Here is a 15015-nt window from a genome sequence, read left to right as displayed (position 1 = left end):
TACCCCTTCAAAACACTGTCATTCCCTATTGGTATTTGTTTGTTGAGAGTACAGCAGTGGAAAATGCATGGATGTGGATACGAATTTGTATGAAGATAAATCAATTGAAATACATTAAAGGAAATGAAGCTTATTTCTAAATTAATTTAACCCACTCAAGTGCAGAATTATATCATGTTGATTGTTGTTGATTATTATTTCCAGACTTCGGAGCAGAAGATACTTTAGATATAAATATGTACACATAATTAATTACTACAGAACCAGATTTGGCCATTATTTTTCCTCTATGTGTTATAAATAATCACATTAAACAATCTGAAGTTGCTAACTGCTTTCTGAACTTTAATTTTGAAGTATACTGGAGGATTCCAGATACTGATGCTACTTATAGCAATGACTAATTTTAATCAGTCATTTTATGGAAGTGGTGATAAAAAACCCAGAAGCAGATGATAAAAAAAAAAAAACCTCACAGTGGAGTATTCCTTTAAATAGAATGTTGCATAAACAGTAAAGTCACAAACTATTCTAGGCTTCAGGACAAAATCAGCAAAATAGAATACTGTAAATACTGTACTTTTATAACTGTAACCAAAAATATTATATAATGGCCATATACACGGAGTTATATTTTAAATACTATGCAAAGACGTTTCTACTTTAAGTCATCAGGTGGATAAATATACCAGTTTGTTACTGTAAGGTAGAGGTCATCCTACCGTAAGTCCAAATGAAAGACATGCATATACTTACTTCATTAACATTTGAGTAGAAGATTGTCTAAAATATGAGGTTGACTTTTCTTTGTCCTAGTTCAGTTGCTACAAAAAAAAGGCTACTATTAGTTGTGATACTGAAATCTAGCTGAAATTGTGGAGTGATGTACAAAGTCAGAACCATCAAGCCTCAGTCATTTTTATTATTTATGTCTATGATCAAGAATGAAGTCACAAATGTAAGAGTTTACTGATAATCTTGGTACTGATAATCCTGGTACTGTATTGGGGGGGTCTCTGCAGAAAGAGAACCAATTTTTTGGTTCTCTTTTCAAAAAAAGAGTATTTAATTTTTTGATTTGTTTATTTGTTGGTTAATTATAAAGAATTTGCTAATTTAATTGTAAAGGCTAAGTGCCAAGACAGCAAGATGGCAGGGTGAGTTGGGAATCTGGAGACCCAAGAGAGCTGATATTGTCTTTCCAGTCCAAATTCAAAGGCCTAAGTATCAGGAAAATTGATGGCAACTCCTCAGAGAAAGGCATTACAGTTCTCTCAGCAAACACAGGGTTAATCTTGTCAGACGAGAACAGAGAGGCTGCTTCTGCTGGCAAGGAAGACTCATCAGAGTCTAGAGACTCAATAGCTCCAGCTTGATCAGTGTCTTTTCATGTCTCTGTTTCAACCTTCAGTTTTTCATTCTTCCCAATCCACTATGTTTATTTAAAGAGTAAACATTCTGAGAGGTTGGGAGTTAAACTTTCATTGGGATTCAGTCAGTTGCAAGATGACGTTCAGAGTTGATTTTTAGTAATATCAGCCCTGCACCTACAGGAGATAAAGGTCTCCATCAGGGCCCACATGGAAGCTCTAAGGTAATTCATTTAGTGTTTGAGACAAGAATTCAATTCACTGTGTTCATAGTTTTCTTTCCATACTTTGTAAAGAAACTCTAGGAGCAACCAGCCAGTGTCATTTTGTTAGCTTGACAATAATGTTTAAATGTATCATATATGCAATTATTCAGATTCTTATTTATAAATGGTTGGTTAGGAGTGTGCAATGGCGATATTTTCTTCGTCTCTATTGCCACATCATAGCATTAACTACTAGCTTTCTTACTACTGGGAATAGAGTTATTGGTATATTTAAATATTATCATATTACATACATAATTACAGAAACCCCACACCCAATTCAGAAATCTTATCTTTAAAATTCTATTCTTCTAGTACCACTCTTGGTCCTCAAATATATATTAGTCACTGTTTCCCAAGAAACAGAATGAATAAAATACAGTTAGATAAACAGATATTAGATAGGTAAAAATATAGGATATATTATATATACATTAGGATATAAATTACAAAATAATAGCATATATATTCATACACACTAAAAATTTATTATAAGAAATTGGTTTACATGATTACAGAGTTTGAGAAGGCTCAAGATTTGCAAGGTAAATTGGCAAACGAGACCTAGGAGAGCCATGGCGTAGTTCCAGTCCGAAGGCCAGCAGGCATGGAAACCAGGAATAAACAATGTTTCAGTTCAAGCCTGAAGAAAAGAAAAAGTAAATGTTCCACTTTAAAGGTAGTCAACCAGGAGGAATGTCCTTTAGCTCTGGGAAGAGTTTGTATCTGTGTTCCATTCAGGCCTTCAGTTAATTGGTTGATGCCTACTCACATTAGAGAGTGCAGTCTACCTTACTTAGTCTTCCAGTTTAAGTGTTAATCTCATCCAAAAGCACCATCACAGAAACATTGAGTGTAACGTTTGAGCAAATATCGGGAAACTCCACGGTCCAATCAAGTCAACACATAAAATGGGCCATCACAGCCTGTATGTTCTAGCAATTTCTGCTAAATAATACAGGAAGGAAGGAATTTATTTTTTGATACACATAAAATGTTAGCTTTCAAGTGCTGTGTAACAGATTACCGTGTTGAGTGGCTTAGAACAACATGCATTAGTTGTTTTATAATCTACTTGAGTCAGTAGTCTGTGCACAGGTAGAAGGGTCCTCTGCTTCAAGTATTTCAAAGTTGCAATTCAACTGTTTAATTGCAACTGGGCTGTGTTCTCAGCTGGAGACTCTGGGGAAAAATCTGCTTTGAAGTGCTTTCAGATTACTGGCAGAGTTTACTGCCTTTTGACTGTATGGCTGAAGGTCCCCCAAATTACTGGCTGCTAAATGCAGGCTGCCCTCAGGTCCCACAGGTCTAGTGTAGTTACCAACCTGTTGATCCACTCCACAAGCAGTTCACCACATGGCTATTGTTCACTTCTTCAAGGCCAGATGTATGGCCTTTCTATCCATTCAGAATATGTAATATCCTATCACTGTTGTTATATAATGTAATCTAATAAAGTTAGTGACATCTCATCATCACATTGACCATATTTGATTGACTAGAAGCAAGTATCCTGTTGAGTTCAAGAGAAGATATGATACAATGATGCGACTCATTTAAGTACACCAGGGTGTGTTCATCAGTATAAGAAAAATTGTGTTTTTTTCCACTTGAATCAAGAGCTGTTAAAAGTGAGTTTTGCCATATGGTTTATTAATTTATCACACATTAACAGGACACAACCCCATTGAAAGATAAGAAGCACTTGCACTTAAAAATTATTATTAAAAAATTCAGGCACATTTTAAAACATATAGAACTCTAAAATAAAAATAGTGCTGTTACAACAGTGAGTAAATGGATTTTGTACTAATTTAGATTAGAACAACTGTTTAGCAAAATGAGATTTGAGCAGAGGTCTACATTTTTTTTTTCCAAAGTCAATTGGAAACCATCTGTAAAGCCTTTGTCAAGAAGAAACACGACTTAATTTACATTTTCAAAATAATGCATTTCTTATAGAGAATATCTATGGAGAGTGGCAGTTGTGCAGAAGGGTATAAAAATGAACTTAAGATTAGTTAAGAAGATACTGCAGTTTGTGCTAGGGATGATAACAGATTGGAATAGGATGTATATTAAGATAAAAAAGAGAAAAATAATCCAATATATATTCTATACACCAGATCTACAGACTTGATGCTTGACAGATTTGATGTAGGAAGTGCATATTTCACAATATTAGGAGAAAACTGGACAGTAGCTCTAAATTGTCAATGTTCCTCTTATATCCTTAAGCAAACTGCATTGACAACATCTCTGAATAAAAAGAGGGGTGGAAACACTGTTTGATAAGGTTATTTTTCTTTTGAGATATTCAAACAAAAAATAGGAATGTATTGTATGAGTATGGTGTGTGTGTGTGTGTGTGTGTGTGTGTGCGTGCACGCGCGCACCCGTGCATGAACATAAAGTTCCACAACCTAGAGAAAAAATGTAGGGAGTCTCTATGGTCACACAGACATGAAATAATTGCTAATTACCAGCTTGATGATAACCATCATAACAAATGTCAGGTGATACTGCATTGTGGCTGTGATTTGCATTTCCCTGATGGCTAGTGATACTGATTATTATCTTTAAAAAATTTTTATTGTACTTTAGGTTCTGGGGTACATGTGCAGATCATGCAGGATTGCTGCATAGGTAAATACATGGCAATGTGGTTTGCTCCCTCAATGCGCCCATCACCTATATCTGGCATTTCTTCCCATGTTCCCTTCCTCAACCTCCTCACCCACTTCTGCTGTCCCTCCCCCTGCCTCCCCCAACATTCCCCAGTGTGTGATGCTCCCCTCCATTTGTCCATGTGTTGTTCAACACCCACCTATAAGTGAGAATATGTGGTGTTTGATTTTCTGTTCTTGTGTCAGTTTCCTGAGAATGATGGTTTCCAGATTCATCCAAGTCCCTACAAAGGACAGGAATTCATCATTTTTATGGCTGTATAGTATTCCGTGGTGTATATGTGCCACATTTTCCTTGTCCAGTGTATCATTGATGGACATTTGGGTTGGTTCCTGGTCTTTGCTATTGTAAACAGTGCCTCAATGAACATATGTGTGCATGTGTCTTTATAATAGAATGATTTATAATCCTTTGGGTATATACACAGTAATGGGATTGCTGGGTCAAATGGAATTTCTATTTCCAGGTCTTTGAGGAATCGCCACACTGTCTTTCACAATGGTTGAACTAATTTACACTCCCACCAACAGTGTAAAAGTGTTCCTATTTCTCCACATCCTCTCCAGCATCTGTTGTCTCCAGATTTTTTAATGATCACCATTCTAACTGGCGTGAGATGGTATCTCAATGTAGTTTTGATTTGCATTTTTGTAATAACCCGTGATGATGAGCATTTTTTAATATGTTTGTTGGCCTCATGTATGTCTTCTTTTGAAAAGTGTCTGTTCATATCCTTTGCCCACTTTTGGATGGGTTTGTTTGTTTTTTTCTTGTAAATCTGATTTAGTTCTTTGTAAATTCTGGATATTAGCCCTTTGTCAGATGGGTAGATTGCAAAAATTTTTTCCCATTCTCTTGGTTGCCAGTTCACCCTTATGTTTGTTTCTTTTGCTGTGCAGAAGCTCTGGCATTTAATTAGATTCCATTAATCTACTTTGGCTTTTGTTATGAATGCTTTTGGTGTTTTAGTCATGAAGTCCTTGCCTAAGCCTATAACATGAATGATTATGCCTAGATTTTCTTCTAGGGTTTTTATGGTATTAGGTCTTATGTTTAAGTCTTTAATCCATCTGGAGTTAATTTTAGTGTAAGGTGTCAGGAAGGGGTCCAGTTTCTGTTTTCTGCACATGGCTAACCAGTTTTCCCAACACCATTTATTAAACAGAAAATTCTTTCCCCATTGCTTGTTTTTGTGAGGTTTGTAAAAAATCAGATGGTTGTAGCTGTGTGGCATTGCCTTTGAGGCCTCCGTTCTGTTCCATTGGTCTATATCTCTGTTTTGGTACCAGTACCATGGTCCTTTGATTACTGAGGCCTTGTAGTATAGTTTGAAGTCAGGTAGCGTGATGCCTCAGGCTTTGTTCTTTTTGCTTAGGATTGTCTTGGCTATGTGGGCTCTCTTTTGGTTCCATATGAAGTTTAAGGTTGTTTTTTCCAGTCTGTGAAGAAAGTAATTTGTTAATATACCTATTTATATTTATTTTGTATTTTGGATATTAACACCTTATCAGATGTATGGTGTGAAAATATTTTCTCCTACCTAAGAGGCTGTTCTCATGCTGTTATTTTCTTTTCCAAATTGAAGCTTTTTAGTTTGATTTAATCCATGTATCAATTTTTGTTTTTGTTAACTGTGCTTTTTGGCATCTTGTCCAAAAAAATCTTTGCTCAGTAATATCACAAAGTTTTTTCCCTATTTTTCTTGTAGTAGTTTGCAGTTGCAGGTCTTGTGTTTAAGTGTTTGATCCATTCTGAGCAATTTTTGTATAAGTGGGGAAGTCAGGGTCTAACTTCATTCTTTTGCATGAGAATATCCAGTTTTTCCAAGACCATTTATTTGAGACTGCCCTTTCTCCACTTTACATTCTCAGCCCTTTTGTTGAAAATCAACTGGCTGTAAATGCATGGGCTTTAACTGGGCCCTGTATTCCATTCCACTGGGCTGCATGTCAATTTTTATGCCAGTACTATCTGTTTTGATTACTCTAGACTTATACTAGTTTTTAAAATCAAGTAATGTGATGCCTCCAGGTTTTTTTTTTGTTCTGTTTTTGTTGTTTTATTATTATTATTTTTTTTGCTCAAGATCTGTTTGCAGACGACATAATCTTATACATAGAAAACCCTACATTTTTAAAAATCCTAAGCAAGGACTAATAAACTAATTCTTTAAAGTCTCAAAACACAAAATCAATGTACAATAATCAGTAGGGTTTCCCCAGAGTAAGAAAAGGATATCTAAAAAATTAAAACAAGGAGACAGTCCCATTTACAATAGTATAAAAAAGGAATAAATTTAGTTAAGAAGATAAACTATTTGTACACTGAAAATGATAAAGAATTCACAAAAGAAACTGAAGACACAAATAAACGGAAAGATGTAAATTGGAAAAATTAATATAGTTGAAATATTGATATGACCTAAAGCAATCTACAGAGTCAATGCAATTCCTATCAAAATCTTGATGGCATTCTTTACAGAAATAAAAAGATAATTCTAAAAACTATATGGAGCCATAAAAGTCTCTGTTCTGTAACTTAATAATTTTAAGAATAAGATGCTCACATTTTTAATTTTGTAGCATGTTTCATAAATTATGTGGCTTGTCCTAATGCCATTAAAGCTAAGACAAAGAATTGCTCAATGGGCTGAATGCAAATGTGTCTTGAAGAAGGTGTGGCTTTTAAAAAATTGGTTATCACATTATGAAAATAACTGATGACAGTCGGGCACAGTGGCTCATGCTTATAATTCCAGCACTTTGGGAGGTCGAGGTGGGTGGATGAGGTCAGGAGTTCGAGACGAACCTGGCCAAATTGGTGAAACCTCATCTCTATTAAAAATACAAAAAATTAGCCAAGCACTGTGGCAGGCACCTGTAATACCAGCTACTCGGGAGACTGAGGCAGGAGAATTGCTTGAACATATAGGATGGAGGTTGCAGTAGCCAAGATCTTGCCACTGCACTCCAGCTGGGTGACAGCGTGAGACTCCATCTCAAAAAACAAAAGTCACTAATGACTTCACAACATGTCTTTGAGTGAATATTTTAGAGCATGAAGGCACATTGAAATGAATTGTAGTATAGATTTTAGTTGAGGACATTACTTGGGTTCAGAAAATGGTACTCCAAAGTGAAGGCTTCAGAGGCAGCCTCAGAAATAAAGTTTCTCTCTGACTTTCTTCTGTCCTCCTGTCTCTCATCCCCCATTCTCCCCTGAGATAACCCATAGAAACAAAATTTTCTTTTCCCTAGGTAAGTCATAGAAACTAGAACTCCTTTCTCCTAAAGCCAGGCATAAAAACCTAAAATACTGCTCTAACTTTTGTCTGCCTTACTGTGTAAAACTGGTGATAAGGAATACTCCGACCTACCTTGTTTGATTGTAGGTCACAAGGCCCTTTATCTAGGGAGGGGCCTGAGTCATCCCGGAAAGAAGAAACACAATACATAGAGACCAAGGAGAATCTGAATGGATAGGCCTTGCTGGGCCCAACTCTTTAGGTTATTATTATGAGATATACCATTTTGTTCAATTGCATCGCTGTACTGCTGTCCCTGCTGTTTTGAAACTAAGCATGAAATCAGACAGCTTTCCCTGTATCTCTGAGTGTTCAATCTGAAAACGTCATGTCACACAAAACTATAATCAAATACATTTCTTATGGCTTTTGTCCTGTTAATCTGTCTATTGCCAGCTTGTTTCAGTAGACTCAAAAGTGAACTTTTGGAGGGGAAGTTTGAACTTCCCTATGACAAACATTTCAAAGACACTTTTCTATGAAGAAGAATAGAAGAAGAAAGAAAGAGCATGTGAGTACAGGATAAAAGGGAAATGTGGGTTAGAGAAAAAAGTATTTTCTGTGTTTATGTCTTTTTATATAGATGTTTCTAAGGCATGTTTGAATACGGAAGTTAAGAGTCTGTAAAGAGGCAGAGGAAGATATGGTAAAAAGAAAAGTTAACCAAAATGTATGAAGACCACAAAAGAAGTAAATAGAATAATGTTTGGAACAAGTATGGAAATGCTAACATTTGAATGCAGTGAGTGCTTTTACTTTGTTTGATGATAGGGAAGAGAAAGAGTTGCCCAAATGCAGGTAGAATTTTAGATGCGGCCATGGGAAGATGACATCATTTCAATATGAGAGCCTGTAGAGTGGAAAGAACGGTGGGATATTGAGAAAAGTAAAAATAGACATAAAGTTATCATTTCAGAAAGAGAGTGGAAAGGAGAGTTTACCATTGATAAAGCGGAACTATTTTTGGGCTTTAAGCACTTCTTTGCCTGATTGAAAGGACGGGATGGACAAGAGCACTAGGCTATCTTTGTTCAAATTAGTAGATACAACACCGAGGGCATAGGACTTAATAAACTCAGGCTCTGCTTTAGACTTACTTGCCTCCTTCCTTCCTCCTTTTGTGCAGTGATGTTGAAACAAAAAGTTAATGGTCTTCCTGGACATAGGCAAACCTTTGAAACCCACCACTCAAGCAGAGATTATGTTACACACCTGTATTCCCATCTCCATAGCATATTTGAGTTAATCCCGGTTGGGCAGTGGTTTAAAAAATTAAGAGGCAATAGTTAGGAAACAGAGCATTGATATATTTTGAGCGAATTCAAGTTGTGCATTGAATCATAATTATTTACTTTTACTTATAGGAAATTACCAAACAACTTTTAAATTATTTTCATCTACATTTATCTCATACTTGAGATTGGTACTAAAAGACATATTTAAATATTTTAACTATAATATTTTTAGAGCATTACACACCCAGAGTGTGTAATATGAGGAAGTACATTTCGATTTTTTTAATCAGCAATTTTTTTTACTCTAATTGTGCTGTTTTCCTTTTTGAGGGCATAAAATAAGAAATTGACCTTTCTTCCTGGATGTTACTTGTTAAACATTAGTGATTTAACTTTGATGATTGACTTTTACCTTGTGGATTTTTTAAATTGCATGTTTGAGTTTTTAATTGAAGTGTAATTCATATCCTAATGAGCTCATTAATCATAAATTCACAGCTCAGGAAATTATTACAGAATCAAGATAACAGCAAAATCACCCATGCAGTTAAAAAAAGAATAGTGTTACTACCAGCACCCTGGTTTTATTACATCATAAGTATATTTTGCCTGTTTGAACCTTATGAAAATTGAGTCACACATGTATTCTTTTATTTCTGGCTTCTTCTACTCAACATTTGTTCTGTAATTACTCCGTATTGTAATTATTATTACGTTTCTATCAATGCTGAAGAGTAGTCCATTTTATGAATCATTTATTTATGTATTCGTCTCTACATGGACATTTGAACTATTTCTAGTTTCATATAAAGACAATTTAGCCACAAACATGCACGTCTTCTTTTTCTTTGCATGGATAATCCCATCTTTGAAAAGTGAAAAATTTTCTAGTCAGGAGGCAGTTCTTTTAGCATTTTATTTTCTAAGATTACATAGTCATATTTAATCTTTAAAGTTTCACAAAGATGAGAATAAAGTGTGTGGTGTTGTCTGGGTGGACCCGGGTAACGAGGTACAGGAACGAATCCACTCATTTTGTCAAAGATCTTGAAAGACAGAAGTTATTAATAGATACTTTTTATTTTCTTTGAAGTACCAGAAATATAAAATGCAACAATAATTTCAGTCAGGTTTGTGGAACTAGTGAAACACATACAGGAAGTGAGAGACAGAAAGCTACAATATTTCTATTGTTTATAAAATGCAATATAAGGTATTTACACTGAGCATTTGGCTCGGTGGCTCACGCCAAATGGTGGCTCGGCATCCCAGCACTTTAGGAGGCCGAGGCGGGTGGATCACGAGGTCAAGAGATCGAGACCATCCTGGTCAACATGGTGAAACCCCGTCTCTACTAAAAATACAAAAAAAATTAGCTGGGCATGGTGGTGCGTGCCTGTAATCCCAGCTACTCAGGAGGCTGAGGCGGGAGAATTGCCTGAACCCAGGAGGCGGAGGTTGCGGTGAGCCGAGATCGCGCTATTGCACTCCAGCCTGGGTAATGAGCGAAACTCCGTCTCAAGAAAAAAAAAAAAAATCTGTGAAAATATTGAAATCTATTTTCAGGAAAAAATAAGATTAAAATTAGTATATATTAAGAGAAATATTTCATTTTATTTAGAAAATGAAGATAGTTTGCTTAATCTTTTGGATGCACAGACTCAAATTTACATTTAAACTTTCACTTTTCTGCTACTCAACAAATAGAATATATGAAAAGTAATTTTTTAAATTTAAGATATACTTTTTTTCCCATGAAAGAAAATAATATTTGATATGGTTGTATTAAAATATGTCTCAGAAATATGAGTGTTATAATTAGGTAATTACATATAATTTTAATTATACATATGTAATTATAATTATACATAATTTGACTTATACTGTATATTATGCAATTATATATAATTTTAATTATACATTTGTCATATCATCCAAGAAGTTAGAGATAAAATATCTACTAAGTCACCTAGTCAGTCCTTTTCTTTAGGATTCTGCCCCGGAGATATTCTTCTCCTAAATATTTATTTTTATTCTCCAAATGAATTAATTAATGAGACTGATCTTTTGTGCTCAATTTTTTTCTTTTCTTTCCCTATTTAATCAGTAGCTCAAGTTTTTGTTTATATGTTGAATTTTATTATGCCTCTTAAAGTGTAGCAACTCATGTGATATGGTTGTTAAATATACGTAAAGAAATTAAATTAAATGAGTCTTATTTTTAAATAGGTTAACTTTATGAATTGAAATTGCCGGCAAGATTTTTTCCCGCAACCCATCAGTATCTGTGATGTTGATAATCAGAATAGCAATCTATAGAAGATTATTGCTGAGAAAATGTCACCTCTAACACCTTTGGCTTATATTACAACCAGTCCTGCCTATGTTGGAAGTTTGGTTTTCTGCAGTTCTGAACTGATGATGCAGCTATTAGAATATTGTGGTGCAGATAAGGAGGTCAAAGCTATGCTACCCTCACAACCACTAAAATAGTATTTACTCTATACTGGGTTTTGACATTCAGACCATTTGGGCAGATGCTTTTAACATGAAAATTAAAGTTAAAGCTTTCGAAAAGCAGTATTAACTTACATGATCAGCACTTTCTTGGAAAATCACCTTAGGGCTGACTGATCTTAGCAATATGTTTGCAGTATTCCCACATGGCTGAATTTTTCTTTTGTACTATTGCTAAGTTAGAAGTAAATACAAATTTCTCTTCTATGGTAGGCAAGCTAAGAAAGTATCTATACCTCAGCCTCTATTTTTTCAGAGTTTGTGTGTGTGTGTGTGTGTGTGTGTGTGTGTGTGTGCTTTTACATTTATATGCATATAATATATATGTCACATATGTATATGAGAAGCCATTTTTCTTTCCTGTGAATATGACAGCATATGTATAATATATACGTACATATGTGAGTGTATATGTATGTGTGTATATGTATATTCAAAATCACAACCATTCCATGCCGATTTCAGTAAACTGCAGACACATGCCTTAAGTTTTCAAGTAGAAGAAAAAAAAAGAGTTGTCCTGCTGATGGCATGTGCAGTGATAATTACTAAGATAACTCTTTTCTAATTAGAAAAGTCAAATGATGCATCTTCTTAGCAACAGACTTTAAATCCCAGTGGACATCTGCTACCACTAGAATGTATTCTATTTGGCAGTGTAGCAAGTTACAATAAAAATGAGGTGAAATAGTTCCCTTGACCCTTTTGTAGGACTCTCGAAGTGGGTGGCTTGTTTACTTGGCAACTGCCCTTATCTGTTATGGGAGGGAGCACACAAGCGGAGGGTGCAGGAACCAGAGAGAATGAACAATGGAGTCTGATGGTCGCTCTTTTCTGGTGGACTCAAGCTCTGTGTGAGCCCCACAGCAGCATCCAAGCATACTACAATGCTCTTTAAGCTCTGATATCCAGGAGATGGTATCTGTGAACTCCGGAGACCCAGAGGGCATGTCTTACAATCAGTGCTCTTTTAGCAGTTGCCCTCTGTGGATGGCTAAGTGCCAACTAGTTTAGTGGAGGGCCAGGGTGACAGCCTTTTACACCCTGCCTTCTTCATACCTGAGTTATTTTCTGGCATCCAGGAAGAATCAGGTCACATGAACAAATTGGAAGGTGGTAAATGTGGAGGATTTTAATGAGCGGTGAAAGTGACTCTAATTGGAATGGGGAGCTAGAAAGGGGATGGAATAGGAAGGTGGTATTCCCCTTCAGTTTGTCCCCTACTGAATCCTCTCTGACCATCACCAGCTGAAGCAATTTCTGACCATAGTCTCCAACATACAGCTGCCGCTTCTCCTCTTGATATTTAGATGCTTCTCTCTTCTGTGTGTGTCTGTCCACTGAGTCTCAGATTTGGGATTCTTATGCACACAAGATAGGGGTGAGGTGGGCCAGAAGGCAATATTCAGGCAGGAAAACAAGGATAATTCTCACGTTTAGCCACAGATCCAGGCTTGAGGATGGAGCCCTTGCCAGGAACCCCACCATTTTCTATCTAGTATTTCACTATCTCCTGTCTGTATCAGGGGGAAAAAAAAGCTTTGGTTCCATGAGAGCCACTGCAACATTGAATAAGTTATTTAATCCATTTGAACCATAGTTTCTTTTTCTATTAACTAGAGTTGGTTATACTTTCCCTTTTAAAGCTTAGGTGAGAATTTTCATGAAACATCTTCACACAATTATTACAAGAAAGTAATTGCTCAATAATTTACTTTTCTTTCTATTTCTTGGTCACTGGTCACCATATTCTGGTCAATGCTGACTTACATGTTCTGTCCCTGATTGACCCATTCCTTTGTTTACCTGCTACATTTAGAAGCCCTGGAAAATGCTCAGAATAACGACATATGCACCCTAAGTAGTCATTAGCATCTAGTTTTATTTTATGCATCAGTCAACTAAGTGCTGAGGACTGAAATAGGAAAAAGACATGCCTTAAACATGCTTGTGCTTTAGTGGAGATTTGGCCTTAAGCCTAAACTGAGCTACTGCTCAGATCATGATTATGTCTTAAGCAGGGAAACAGTATAATATAAAACTTTATTTTTATTTTATCAGGGAAGTTATATATATATGTTTTACTAAAACAACTTCAATTTTCTGATCTGTAAATTAGAGTTAATGATGCTACTCTGTAGTAGCTTTGTGAGGATGATTGTTAACATTGTATGAAGCATAAAGAGCAATGCCTCACACACAGTAAACACAAAATGGTTTAAACAAGAAGAGTTTTGTTTTAACTCTCAGATGAAAACTTTGTTAGAGAATTAAATGCAATTAATAAAATCGGGCCATTGTATCAATAATCTGGTCTTTCTAAGTTGCTTCTTTTCTGAGCCTCTGAAGCCCTCTTGGCCTTTCCCAATCAGTATTGTTATGTGAATAATTAACAAAATAAGCTATAATTAAACCTCAAAGTTATTTTTTCCCATATGATTTTGTATATTGGCTGAAATGCTTTTAATCTTGTAACTCAATATTGTATGTTATAAAGTGTTCACAATACCTGTTGTAGATTAAGTCCCTATCAAATATTTGCCATAAAAGAAGTTTTATTTATTTTTCCCTTTGTCAATCTGAGTTTTCTTTAATTTCAGAGTATAATTTTTCTTTATCCCATGTACACTTGGAATGACTGTTTAAATTACATTTATGGTTTCAAGCATGCAAGTTCTAAAAGTTTGTCTTATTCACATTGTATCTGGTGGTCTCTTTAAAAGCTGCTAATATATTAATGATCTTCAAATCCATATATTCCACACTTATTTCCTAGGTTCTACTCCCGTATATTTTATGACTGCTGGATATTTTCTCTTTGATAACCACATAGGCATCTTGTCCAAAACTCAATATATATTTTCACTTGATCCTAACATATTTCCTATCTTATTTAATAGCACGGTCACTCATCCAGTTGCCCAAGCCAATTTCTTGGGAATAATTCTATATTTTTCTCTCTCCTTCTCAAACATAAGTCTCCTGTCTCTGATTCTTTCCAATTCAAGTGAGAATGTGTTACAGCTGTACTATCTCTAGTGCAAATTATGATAATGACAGGCTGCTGGTCTTCAGCTCTCCAGTCTGTTCACTGTCCTGCTAATGCTCAACATTTCTGTCAATGCCTTTGGACTATAGACAAATCTGATTCTGCTACTGTTCTATTTGAATTCCTCCTTTTCTCATATTTTACAGGCTAAAAATTAACTTCTTAGAAAAATCCATATATGCTCTATGACTCCATGCTGGTCTACATGTTTAGTCTCATACAAATAACAAAAAAGTGCTTCAAGCATTCTAAACTGTATGAAACATCCCAAATGAGACATGTCCCATCAAATTCTTCACCTTCTACTCAGGTTTTTTCTTTCAGCCAATGCTGATCACTTCTCCTTTGGTACCTCCTATTTCTACTTAAGAAATCTAATTGAGGGTGTTCTACTCTATGACTTCTTCTTAAACTGCTGAAATACTGTTTGTAGCTTTCATATATTCTCCTAATTACTAGATCATTTTGAAATGGAAAGTAACATAAACTGTAATTGGATATTTATGAAGCTTTCATCCCAGCTCTTATGTGGGTGCTTGAAAAGTAGAGATACAGCCTATGCTTGGCACAATATTTCAGGTCTGAT

Source organism: Callithrix jacchus, chromosome 1, assembly GCF_049354715.1.
Source record: "Callithrix jacchus isolate 240 chromosome 1, calJac240_pri, whole genome shotgun sequence".
Lineage (NCBI taxonomy): Eukaryota > Metazoa > Chordata > Mammalia > Primates > Cebidae > Callithrix > Callithrix jacchus.
Note: the sequence above shows the minus strand (reverse complement) of the source record.